Raw genomic sequence first — 12968 nt, 5'->3', positions numbered from 1 at the left:
TCACCAAAGCAACTGAGGATGCTCGCTGCATTTTAGAAAACACTATCTCATTGCAAAATATTTCCCTCTAAAGGAAAGGATTAAAATTCATGTCACCCTAAAACTTCTAATAGGATCTGCTATGTTTACTTAGGTATGGCAATGGACTGAGCTGAGTCGAGTCAAGATGAGCTAGCTCGATCCACAGAAACTCGAGCTAGGCTTGGTTTGGGTACGAACAAAGCCCGAGCTTGATGCCAAAGTATGAGGCATGGTTCAGCACAAAGGCAAGTGGGCCTATAGGTTGAGTCGAGTGGGCCCACAAGCAGCTCGTCAAAGTTTCTTTAAAAACTATACTTTTTAAAATCATTCCTCTTTTTGGGGACTTGGGACTGACTACTATTAATGTAGGTGGAATTAAAATTGTATGCTAATAAGTTGTTACGTGTACACGTTTTTCTAAAATATGAGAAATATTAAAGAAAATTAACATGCACTATTACAACTATTACCATGAAATTCATAAATGTAGTAGTTTATGGTGGGTTGACACTATCCTTCTTGTAGTGACGAATCTTGGATGTGTTCTTAAGAAAAGAAATTTGTCCATTTTTTGGGGTCTCAAAGGGCTATGAAAAACTCAAATCAATTTACCTTATCAGTAATTTGCTCAATTTATCTTGGATTCAAAACTCTGTTTCTTTCAGTCGTTTAAACATATTAAACTATCTAGTGTATATTCTTTTAGTTTTGATCTATAATCATACACAACATTGCCACATGCACAAAGTAGACTCTGACACTACACTACATACTGAAGGTGTTAGAATATCCAACTGTTATAGCGTCCAGTCCATTTTCTTAACAGTGTTCATTGAACCCCATTTTTATTTTTTTTTATAAATTAGGGAATATTTAATAAATATTAGAGCACTCTTAGGTTTTTTTTTTTTTTTTTGCCCTATCACTTTTAGAGACAGGCCTACAAAGTTTATAGGAGGAAGTTCTTTTTCCTGAAGGCTGGTCTTTTTCTATATTCAATCAAGAGAAATCCCTCTAATAAAATAAAAGGGGTGGGCCAGAACTTCACTCTGTCTCTTCTGAATATCTAGTTTCTAATATCAAAAATAGATATGGGGTCCCGCATTAGTTGATATCTGAGAATGGCTTGTATAGTAGAACTGGGTAGGGGCTAGCTTCTCAACGGGGCCCAATTTATCAAGACACAAAAGGAAATTTTACTTAATCTTGCATAACTAAATTAAAAATATGGCAAACAAAAGGGATAAATGAAATAGAATAACAGCAAAATCAGGATTAAGGTGTCAAATAATTTATCATGTTTTGTTGATTTTTGTATTGTCAAATGTAAAACTTCAAAATTTACTCTCACAATTAAATTCTTTAACAATGCTAATTAAAGTATTAAAAAATTAGAAGCATTACGAGAAAATCCAATTAACTCAAAAGCAATAATTTTTTTTTCTTTTTATTCATGATCTACATTTTATCTAGGTAGTGTGTAGTAGTAGCTATGGAACATTTTTTTGTTAATATCCTCACAGGTCATACGTAAAAGATAAATATTAATATATTTATTTGAATCATTTCAATTCTATTTTGTGGTATAAAGCAATAACATCTGAATGAAGAGTATTTCTAAAATAGTTTTTGTACCCAAGTTAGATATTTTGCTTTACGAATTTAATGAAGTGTTTGCTTTCCACTATGCCAAGCAAATACTTACCACTAGCTACAAATATTACCATACCTTCGAACATTACCTTTAGTGAATAGTCCCAATTGGTAAGTACCGACTTGAACTTGCACTACCAAGAGAACCAAATTGAAGTTGAGGTTGATTAGGATCTAAAGTCCTATGTTTGATCGCACATTATCTTAGTGATTTTAATACCCTTTCGTCAAGCTAATCTTTCTTTATATTACTTACATTGTGTCTTGTAAACTTGTTTTGCGTCTATTGTACCCATGACCACCAGTTTAAAGTATTCTCAAGACTTAGCAGTTGTGTCTTCATTCATCATTCGCTGCTTGAAACTATTGTAAGTGTTTCTTGTTGCTCCGGGCCATCCAAATCAATTGGACCAGTGCTTCCATGCATGTCCATATTCGTGGCGAAATCATCAGGAATTGAAATGTCCCTAAGATCACTAAAATTGTCATCAAATAAAGGATACGGAGATGAAGTCAGAACACTTTCTAATGTTTTGGATGCACCAAACATTTCTTTGAACTGGTTAATCTCCATCAATGTAGTGTAATCCATCTAAAACTACAATAATATATGAAAGAAACTAAAAGAGGTAATCAGGGGCGGAGCTAAGAATTTTGTCCAGTGCGGACAAAATTTAGTCAATGTCAGACTTTTCGGTTATGGATTTAATGATATTACAATAATGCTAAAAATGACATAGTGACAATATTAATAAGATTATCTTCTTCCTTATTCTAGGATCTGTAGCAAGTTGTGCAACATCAAAAATCAGTTTTATTCGATATCTCCTCATTAACATTTTCTACGAAATATTTTTTTTTAAAGAATCTCTCCATTGACATCTCACACTAAAATAAATCACAAGTGACAATTAAATACTAATTGATAAGGAAATAATTATAATTTTTTACAAATTGGTAGAACACCAGAAAATCATCACTAATTGTTTAACTAGTTGACAAAAATCAAGATTTTAAGAATCCATCACAAATATTACCAATATTCAATATTCACGTAATCATAATCACTAATATTAAATAGAAAAATCACATGATCAAGAAACTTTTTGTTGCAAATTTGAAGTCCCAAGGAAACGTGGGTTTCAAGAAAGAAATGAACTTTGAAAATATTTCAAAACGATAGTAGATTAAAGGAAATTTTTTAATTTCTTGTCGAGGGGAAAGAGTTAGAAAATGTCACCGTGCACTTGGAGTTGGGGTAAATTAGTGTATCGATTGAACTATAAATAAAAGTAAAACCAAAAAAAATATATAAAAAATTGGATTCCAGTGCGGGCAAATCCGCTACTGGAGGTAATTGTGCTGTAGATAAAAATTAGAGATAATGCAAGTCAAAATCGCCCATTAAAGAACAATTGGTAGAATGAAGAGTAAATCGTAAGAACTAATAGTATTATATAAATTAGAATGTTAGAATTGAATTAATAATGTAGAATATAGAGATAATTATGGGGTAGGAAATAAAAGAAGTTTGGAAGGGGTTGTGGGGGCGGGGGAGTATTTATAGGAATAGAAATCTTAAAAAAAATGATCATTGGCCAACAATCAACATTTTTTTTTTGAAAATTGTGAACCTTTGGCTGCTACGGTTCATGGTCCAAGATCCTTAGCCTGGCCGATGAGCTCTTTATGAGCCTGGCTCATGACCAAGCTCGACGGCCACTTGGGGATCGTCTCGTCATACTTTTTTAGGCTCGGGTCACAGCAGGATCAGGTTAGGTTGAGCCTACGAGCGGCTCAACTCATTTTCCGCCATAGCTTAATAGGATTTGTTTGCAATATCTTCTTTTAATATCCAATATTCTTGGGAATTGTCAATTACACAATATTCTATATTTGCTTTTCCAAAATTTTATTGATTGATAATTTTATTTATAAAATATTGATGGCCACAATATCGACAGAATATTCTCATATTTTATAAGAAATTCTTGATTTTATGGCATTATTAAATTTTTAGGACACTTAAATGGCTCTCACTGACACCATTTATGAGAAGGTGAGGTCGTCTTTCTTTCCAACCATCATACGGTTCACCTTAAAGATGGAGAATGGTAGGGCTCTTTTTGTGTATGGGTGCTGCTTTGCCTCATACTCAGCGATGACTTGTCTCACTACTAGCTGAGAATCACCCTTTTTAACGTGGATGGATCGCATGCCCATTGCCGAGGCTAGTTCTAATCCGATAAGCAAGGCTTCAAAAGTTTCCATTGAATGAATAATAGATCTAGACCCTAAAAATAATAATGCTTTGGAATAAACATGAGTAATCAAATGAAATAAAGCACTTCGATGAGACCCCATTTCTAGAGCTAACATCATATAACCCAATTGAAACATGGTCGAATAGGCTAAACCCCTCTTAATGTGTTTTAGAGCTAAAGTAGCTCCTAAAAATACTGTTATTATTCCTATGAACAAGATTAAATTCATTATGTAATGCATAACTATAAAAAGAGGAAGAAGGCGAGCTACAAGAAAAATTCCCGCTGCTACCATGTATAAGAGCCGAATTATATTTTAACTCCCTCCCAAAAATCCATTTATAGTTTTTCCCATAAGTTGAAGTGATGGAAGTGGAAGGGGAAGACTGTGGAGTTTAGAGACATTTAGAAAGGCAGGGATGGTTATGGGAGACATTGGAATGGAGAGGTATATATATGCATGACAAAATGATAGATATGGTTAAGTATATAGTATTATGGCACAATGTTTCATCTTAAAAGATTAACTTTGTTTAAAGTAGTAGTCCAATCTCTTATATGTTAATCTATATTTCAATATCTAGTTGATATTAAATCTATCTGTGACATGTCCTAGCAAGATAAAGTGACTTGTTTTTAGAAAATCAAGCTGGGAATCAATGTGTTCATTTGAGTCTTGATCAAATCAAGTTTATCATTGAAATTTAATGGACTCTGACAGACTAATACCATGTTAAAACTTAAAGTTCAATTTTAAAAAGTAAACATTGTTAAGAAAAGTAGCTCAAGCTCTAATACGTAGGTCTTTATGTCAATATTTAACCGATGTAAAATTCATCAATTGACATAAATTAGAGATCATTACAAAATTCTTAACATCATTAATGAGAATACATCAAATTTTGTAAATGCTGTTCTTTATAATTCTACCAAAAACAAGTAGATCTACGCATAGATTACATTGTTGGTTCTACAATTAACCCCTTTTTGGTGAGAGAAACAACCAAATCAATGCTCTTTGGCCTAGTTTTTAGAAAATAATCGTCAACCAGCCCACTATATCTTCTAAACAATTCATCCATGATTTCTCTTCCAAAATGGCATTCAAGCATGGATTCAACCACAGCCCTGATTGTTTTAGAATATTGTTGCCCCCTTGATATATAATATTTTTCAATTGTATTAGGGTTTTTATGGTCATTATTGTTGCTTGGAGCACCCCCATCCCAATCAATCTCAAAGGCCTCGAGACGAGTAATGGTAAATGAACCTTCTTCTTCTATTACAGATGTGACTTCCATAGCAGATGGAGCATAGTAGGGTGCACTGAAAGAATCAATCTTCTCTTCTTCAACAAAACTCTGAAAATCACCGGTTTGATATAAAATGTAATCTGCGTGGACAAAGCCATATAGAAATATTACCTTTTTCGAAAGAAATACTAGTGAGAAGCCATTATATGCATTCATATGTCACAATTTAATTATTTACTAAGATTACTTTTTTTTCTCGAAGTCTTTTCTAAATTATTATTTTACCTCTAAGGCCATACTCATTAGAGCTTGTGCCAAGAGATCCCACTGCATGCAACTTTCTTCACATGAGGGATCTGCAGAGACCCTGCCCATGAATGACAACACCATGATTCCATCATCAACCATCTCTTCCGATCTCGATTTCAGAAAAAATGAGAGATCTCTCTTGAACTGCAATAAATACGCATCGAATACACAACCCATACTGTTCTTTGATAGATAGATCTTTCCTTTGTTTAAAGGCTGGACGAAACTCGAATCCAAAGTTGGTGGAACCTGCAGTTCATTATTGGTTTTGCTTTCACTTGTGAAGGTGCAGCATGAAAACTTACAAAATGTCTACAATTTGTCTGCACAAAATGTTTATAATGGTTGTGTTGAAAATATGTTGTTCAAAATTAATAAACACGTATGTGGAATGGAATGAACAAAATTGAAAAATAAAACAAAAATCGGTGGCCCAAGATGAATACCATGCGACCGCATAGCAATATGGCCATGCGGTCGCATGGCCACAACCCGAAATTGGAGAGGCCAGTTTGAAGAACTCCATGCGACCGCTCACATGGTAGTAACAAGTGACCGTTGGAGGTCGTTTCTAGTAGTTTTTTGGCAGCTTTTGGAAGGTTTCTTGCAACCTTTCAATATGGTTTTGACACCAATTCGTGGCATTGATTGAGGCCTATAAATAGTCCATGGATGATCAATGAAAAATATAGAAATCATATTATAAACATATGATTCATTCTTTCATTCCACAAGAAGAAACCAAAGTCTTCTTCATCCATATTCAGATTTTCCTAGTGTTCTTCAAGTTTTGGAGAGTCACACAAGTGCTTAAATGTTTGATTCTCTACAAGGCTTGATTAATTATTCAAACCATTTGTCATGAGACCCTTTAAGTACCAAAATTATATACGAGAGGGGGCAAATATCATTTAAGGACAGCAATATAATGTCGTGTTTTAGCCTTCATATTTATTTAGTTCCTATTATTTTCATCTTCTTGAATTTCCATCCCTCGATTTCTTCTCCAAACCCCGGTATGACAATTTCTCAACAATCTCAAACGATATTCTGTGACGGAGAACGAAACCACTTCAGCGATGATCAAGTTGATGGATCAAGATCGTGTTCGTACAGACCGTTTGATGGCACTAATTGCATGGGAAGGTTCGACTTGAAGAAATACATGCTTTTACTTGATAATGGAAGATAATAAGTCCAGATTCATGGTTTGGGCTTGGTAATTATCATTTCGCCTTCTCTAAATTCGGTAAGTCGAAATTGTGTTCGATTTCACGCATCCATGGGATTTACGTTCTCAAAAATTATAATGTGCAACCCATATGCTTGACATTCTAGGAATTTATGCAAGTACATAAATCTGCAAATTTATAATTGGTTTTGTGTACTCATGATTATGGCATATGTTATATTGTATGTTCTGGTTGCCCGAAGAATTCCTAGATTGTGTTGTGTAATTCAACCAATGTATTGGTAGAATTTAAAATAATAATAAAATTAAAGTTCACGTTTTTTCCAGATCATGATGTGCATTACAGAACTTTGTTTCTTAAATATGATAAGGAATAGAAATTTCCGTTTACATCCTTGAAAAGGTGTGACCCTTTTGGAATTGCATGCGGTTATCTGTCTTCATCTGTGAAAAGGCATAAGTACTACCATGCATGTAAAGTGGTGTCGTCAATTAAATTAAATGTAAATGAATCTTTCTTTTTATTAATCCACATGTTTTACATGGATGTGCTTACATAAAAAACATGGTATTGAGAGGAATAATCGAGGTTCCTTAAGATTGTTTATCCATGTTGGATTTGATTTCTAATTCGATGATGAAAATTATTAAAAGCCTTAATTATCTATTTTGCATCTCTATTGGTTGTAAATTGTATTACTTTATGGAAGAAATTATGTGAACTTTCATGACCATTTCTTCTACTAGAAAATGGAAAGTTACATATGGATTACTTCATCTTGATGAATGTTATCGCATGTAAAACTAAAATATATTGGTTATTCTCACTTTGTTGTGACAATTGGAATGGTTCATATGCATGAATTTAAAGAATGTAATTCAAACCAATTGTAGTGGCTGAAGAACTATTTGACCGTGGTTGATTATTCGATGATTAATTCCAATATATGGGCTGTGTCACATCTGCTTGGATGATACACAAACCCATTTGGGTAGCCCACATGTTTCTATAAGACATCATTTATTGTATGGTGCATTTGCCATTATGTTGGCTTATGGACTCCGAAGTGCAAGTAAAGCACATCTATATTTGTGTTTTGAGACCAGCATAGTAATATTTAATGGGTCTAAAGGATGTGAATAAATGTGAAAGGATACCTACTATTTGTTGAAAGTAGATGAAATTTCATACCCTTCTATTGGAATATGAGAATTACATGATAAATTTGATGGTTGATTTCATGTCCTATTGGAATGTTGATAGCCACAATTAAGTGAGATAATATTATGCAAAAAAATGGGTTTGCATAGAAATTTGATTTTGATCAACTATGAATAAGGTGAACATGTACCTTATTATTTGATGTAATATGATGCTATCTTGTGAGAGTGATAAATTGGATATGATTGGAGAAATTGCAATTCTTGTAAATCAAGAAGTATAGCCCTATTCGTTATTGGATTGGACTTCAATCATGGAGCCAAATTGAGTTAGTTTATGCTTCAAAAGCATTAATGGTCTATGAGATGACCTTGATCAAAGTGAATTGAACTATGAAAGAGTTGATGAACTCTAAGTTCAATTACAATCCTAGATGTGAGGGTTGACATATTGAGGAACTCTAAGTTCGAGTATAACCCGAAATGTGAGGGTTAACATTAAATACTGTGAACTTATACGAGAAGTTCAAAGATATATGGATGCAATATTACAAGATTATATAAGTATTCTTAATTAAGGAATTGTGGGGGTAACTTAATATAAAAGTTAAAGTTTCCTAAACCTTTTAATCATAGAAATATATCTATAAAGGAGAAAAGGTGGAAAATCCTTATAAGTAATTGTAAGGATGGATAGACTAAAGTGGATAAATTGGGTTAAAGCCGATTATGGCGTTTGCAAAACAATTTGAATATTTAAAGAATATTCATGCTATTGAAAATCATTGAAAAGACTCAATGATGAAAAGTGAATACCCACGAATAAAATCCACAAAAGTAATTGACTAAGTGTGATGATTTAATAAAAATCTTTCAACTGTGTTTGAAATATATAAAGCTTTAAATAAAGCAAGTGAGAAGCATGTGGTTTCATAAAAGATTTCCTGACGATGACAAATTGTATCTATCAAACGAATCATTGGCTGGCTATGTTTGATAAGAATACTAAGTCACATATAATGGAAGTCTAAACGTATAAGTTTTAGACGTTACTTAATTATCAAAGATAGAATAATTTCCATAAAGACGTAGCGGATACTTTCAACCACTAAATAAAATTTTAGGGGCATCTACTTTGAGTAGGATAGGGTTGAAACTCCTAAACTATAAAAGTCCACCAATGACAGCAACCCTACCTGTCATTACTCAAAAAGTAATCCACGGGTTCAAATGTTACTGACAAGTCATTAGATATGTGGATAGTTTCAGCATTATAAAAATTTCCAATAATCATATCCTAATTAAAATAATGCTGGTTGTTACTGAAGTGAGGGCTGAGCATTAAAGCTCTTAATAAAGTTCAGTACTAAAACACAAGTACTTCTAAAAGTAACAAAGGTACTAGAAGAACTTTACCTAAACAAACTTCGAGGTGGTACCACCTCAATAGAGAGTTGGAGTTTCTCTCTTTAAAGTTTGTTGAAAAGGATGAGCGCAAGGTCATATTAGCGCTAAGCGAGTTATGAGGAACTTGAAAACACGTAATACTCGTGTGTGTATTCTTACAAGTATTGTCATATGGAACAATTGGTTCAAAACTTCACGCTACCTTTGATTCCAACTGTACTTTGTTTGAATTACACTATGATTAGATTCAAATCGAAAAATATCTAATCCTTATGCATGAGTATTGTGTACTTTGAATACGAGAGTTTATTGAAATTTTGAATAATTGGGGGATTGTTGAAAATATGTTGTTCAAAATCAATAAACACGTGTGTGGAATGGAATGAACAAAATTAGAACATAAAACTAAAATCGGAGGCCCAAGATAAATGTCATGCGATCGCATAGCAATATGGCCATGCGGTTGCATGGCCACAACCCGAAACTGGAGAGGCTAGTTTGAAGAACTCCATGGTACCATTGGAGGTCGCTTCTAGTAGTTTTTTGGCGACTTTTGGGGGTTTCTTGCAACCTTTCAACATGGTTTTGGCACCAATTCGTGGCATTGATTGAGGCCTATAAATAGGCCACGGATGATCAATGAAAAATATAAAAATCATATTACAAACATATGATTTATTTTTTCATTCCACAAGAAGAAACCAAAATCTTCTTCATCCATATTCAAATTTTCCCAGTGTTCTTCAAGTTTTGGAAAGTTACACAAGTGCTTAAGTATTTGATTCTCTACAAGGTTTGATTAATCCTACAAACCATTTGCCGCGAGACCCTTTAAGCACTAAAATTATATACAAGAGGGGGCAAATATCGTTTGAGGACAGTGATATAATGTCGTGTTTGAGCCTTCATATTTATTTAGATTTTTTCCCATTATTTTCATCTTCTTGAATTTCCATCCCTTGGTTTCTTCTCCAAACCCCGGTGTGACAATTTCCCAACAGGTTGTGCCATTGAAGATTAATTATAAGTAAAATAAATGTGTCATATTCTAAATGCCTAAGCTTTGAAAAAAGTTCTTCACAATCATCACGTATTCACGAAAATTATAAACGTGTCAAAATTTCATATAAAAATGAATTTGGCCTATATGTGTAATATAGGAATTTCTTGAAGTTGCACATATAAATAGATATAAGCATCTGCTCTTTCAAATTGTTGTGCATGTGGCCATCTTTTTTCTTTCAATTTAGGTCCAGACCACGACGACCCTATCTCCTAGAGATGGAGAGGGCAGTGGCCATTTGATTTTGTGGGAATTTGAAACAATACAGAAAAGAGATGGTTTCGGCCAGTGATGAAGGAAAGTTTCGTGTTAGTGTCTGACATGTACACAATTTTCATGAGTAACAATATCTTAAGACTTGACTCAAGACCTGTGTTTATTTTGATACTATGTAGAATTCAATCACCTAATGTAAAAGTTGTTAGAGAAGAGACATATTTATTTAAACACTGTTTTCAACCTCATCAGTGCTTTATTGATTATCTAAACTTTCTATATATTTTAAAAGTCTCATCCGAGATACCTCTAACACAGTGATGAATTTCTTGTAAATAATACAGACAACTAACCCCCAATGCCCAAAGTTTTGTTATCAAATCTTACAGGCAAAAAGTGTTCAATTTAAGCAATATTCTAATGGCATGTTTGATTGAGAGTAGCCGATTTTTTAAGATGAAAAATAATCCAAAATTTCAATTAGTGTACTATTCAGCACAGTCCAATAACAGATACCAAATTAACATGCATTCACGGTAATAATTGAATGTGTACTAACCTGAGAAAGCCAATGGAGACTGGAAGAAGAGTGAACAAAATGCAAACTCTTCTTGGGAAACAGCCTCCCATAAAATGAACCTGGCACACATGATATAAAGCACCCCTCTGGCCCTATATTCTTCTCCATTTTTAGTTTCTTGTGGAACTCCGGTAAGGAGACGAATATATTGTTGAAATCGTTGCCAGGAAGATCGTTCAATGAAATCCTTAACTCCGGCAATGGGATTCCCAATTTATTTGTGCTTGCGTACACTTATCTATGATTTCTGATATCACCATTAAAGTGTTAGGTCCCGATGAACAACCCAAATCTGCAATTCCTATACTTTCTGGGAAATTCTTTTGCACAGATCGTACCACTGCTTCGTCGATTATTGAAGTTGCAACTGATATTATCTTCCTCTGCATAAAAGTGCATTGAAATATTCGTAATATACTGTTAGAAAGCCCACTAGAAAGCAGAAAAATGAAATTAAAAATTCGACATATTGATCAATTTAGAAATGGCAATGTCAAAATCATTCATTAACTGAAAATTGGTGGATGAATGACTCTTGGTTTCAAGTACGTAATCTTCTTCGGGTGATAAAAATGAGCATGATGTTATTTCTTCAGAAAATACTAGCAAGTTTACTGATTAGATAATAGTTAGTAATCCATTAATAGAACATGGATGTGAAGATATAAGCTACACAGGACACGGTGATTAAATAGAAAATCAGAAGGCTGCTCTTCTGCCCAATTCTATAGTAGTATTTCCAGATTTATTGCTTTACAAACCCCTATCTATCTTCCTCTTGATGTATTCTCTGGAGGTAAAAGATATCAATGTAACCCTCCTACATATATCTAAGCCGATTTTGGAGTAAAACATTGTTGAGGAATCCAAACTCTCCTGTTGGGTCGAGGTCGAGGCCTAAAAACCCCTTCTACGCTTTGATGGTAAAAATAAAAAATAATAATAATAATAATAATTAAAGAAGGTATTCTTTTTTGATGATATTCATTAACTAGAGTTTCGGTCACATATGCCCTTGTATCATGTCCCTCGAATCAATAGAGACTCCACATTTATAGTGGTTTGATTAAAAATTCACTAGCACACAGTTGAGGAAAGAATAACTTTTTAATTTGGTCGCGATATCTAAAGGATGAATCTAGGATAAACAAAGGAAACTATGAAGTTAGAGTAAGTAAATGCACATAAAATTTGCCATGAAATGTTAGAAAATAACTAGTTAGAACTTTGGTATTTTATTTTTCAAATTAAATGTATCTCGGATGCAAGAATTAACAATTCAGAAGTTTCTGTAAATGCTAGAAATGTTACTTGTTTAAATATAGTGTTAAAGAATAATGTTATATGTGCACCTTAAGGTGTACACACAACCTTACACCCACCTCACATGAAGGGGGGCCTCACAGATATTTTATTGTGTGTGGGCCCATCCACGTGAGGGAGTGTAAGGTTGTGTGTAAACAGTTATGTACACATAGCATTATTTAGTGTTAAAACATTCTTGTGTATGACAGAAATGGAAAACACGTATATATGAACCTGCAAAATGGAATTCTTGGCATAACTGGTTTCCCCTTCTCCTTTGTTCATATGAAGAACTTCCATTCTCTCTCTCTCTCTCTCTCTCTCTCTCTCTCTCTTCCCTGATTTCCCAGATACACAATCAAACAGATGAACACAGAAAGAAATGTAATATGAATTCCATTGTGAGTATACTCCTCCATATATAGACAGAGTAATAAGAAATGTGTGGACAAAATCAAGTCTCATGTTAAAAGACACATCATATATTAAGAAATAGAAAGGGTCTTTTTTATACGTTATGTAGTTTTATACAATAATTGAGACT

General features: G+C 33.6%; 1 pseudogene; it reads right to left on the bottom strand.

Annotated features, from left to right (window-relative positions):
- Positions 1–4894: 4894 nt before the first annotated feature.
- Positions 4895–12724, bottom strand: LOC111394145 (annotated as a pseudogene).
- Between the last annotated feature and the right edge of the window lie 244 nt (positions 12725–12968).

The sequence above is a fragment of the Olea europaea genome, chromosome 5 (assembly GCF_002742605.1).
Source record: "Olea europaea var. sylvestris chromosome 5, O_europaea_v1, whole genome shotgun sequence".
Lineage (NCBI taxonomy): Eukaryota > Viridiplantae > Streptophyta > Magnoliopsida > Lamiales > Oleaceae > Olea > Olea europaea.
The sequence above is the reverse complement of the archived record's forward strand: the minus strand, read 5'-3'. Positions and strand labels throughout refer to the sequence as shown.